Genomic DNA, 1420 nt, shown 5'->3' on the forward strand with positions numbered 1-1420 from the left:
AAAAAAAGTCGGGAGTAGAGCGTGGAAGAAAGTGGGCGCGCGGAGACCCGAGTGACGTCGGCTCTGGTCGTCCTGCTACCTTGTTTGTACCGTTGCGACTGACGGTGACGCATGGCCGGCTATCAGGCCCCCGCCCTGGTAGCGAGGTGGCATGGCCCAAAGCCACGTACGCCGACGGGCTGGCAGTACTAGCACCAAAGCAATACGTACGCACGAGCGCTACTCCTAGTACGTACAGTATATACTTCTCCGACGGCGGTCGTGCGGTCGGTGCAAGTGCGGGTGGCACTTCGGGCTAAGCTCCGGCCGGCGCGAGCTCCCCCACGCGCGCGCGCACGGATCGGTTGGCCTTGGCCGGCGGAGGGGTTTGACATGGAAGAGGGAGACCCGAGGCGACGGCGACCGGTGGGTGCATGGCGGGCCCTTCCTTCCAAAGTCTTCTCCTACCTACCCGGCCTCGATCGGCTCCTCTGCCGCCACCCATGCGGCCTCGGGGGACGGGAGCCGTGTACCGCTCGATCGGTCAACGTTAATTGTTCTTCTCCTCCGTGACACGAGAAACTTGCTTGTTTAATGGTCTCCATCGGGATTCTCAGCCGGCTCCGGAGTTCCAAGCTTCGATCAAGCTGTAATATTCGTGGCTAAACAGCCTAAACTAGAGTTTACTGCTCCTAGTCCATGCGTGCCAAAGAGGAGCTCGGCGTGCTGTACCAAAAAATCCATCAAGTGTGCTCGAGAGTTCATTTCTTCTAAAACAAAATTTCAGTCAGCTGTGCAGGGGGTGGTGACGGTGGCGATCGCGGAGCACACGCAATGGAGTTGGAGGCTGCCCTAGACGGACGGAGGCAGGAACTAGAGAGGAAACGTAGCTTCTTATATTGGGCGGTGTTGTCGCTTAGAGTCTGTTCTCTGCACCTAGCGCCTTGTAAATGATACGTATTCTCTATTCTACCTTAATGAAAACTATTGCTTGTTCTTGAAAATGTACGTGCTACTGGATCCATGATCAACCACACCACACGCCTGACGAAATGGCCAAACACACACACACAACCACCATTGGCGCCCGGACAAATCCGATGCGTACGTCCTGGCTCACCTGTGCTCCCATAGTACTACTTGAGCGGGTATCACAAGCAAGAAGCAACAAGACGGTGGTTAGTGAGAGTGGATCCCCGAACTAATTAGCAGTTGGTGCTACCTCAGTGTGTTTGTTTTAATAACGGACCTGAACCCCCAGCAGCAGCTGTTCTGCAGAGCACAGGGACCGAGTGGTTTGCTACTACGTCTACCGTCTACGTGCTCCTCCTCACAGGAACAGCTCCAAGGAGTTGCAGCCACGCCATGCCAGTCCAAGGGGACAGTATAACCATAACCAGCAGATCGACGGATCATCATCATCATCATCATTCGTTTTCTC

This window comes from Triticum dicoccoides, chromosome 6A (assembly GCF_002162155.2).
Source record: "Triticum dicoccoides isolate Atlit2015 ecotype Zavitan chromosome 6A, WEW_v2.0, whole genome shotgun sequence".
In the NCBI taxonomy this organism is placed as follows: domain Eukaryota; kingdom Viridiplantae; phylum Streptophyta; class Magnoliopsida; order Poales; family Poaceae; genus Triticum; species Triticum dicoccoides.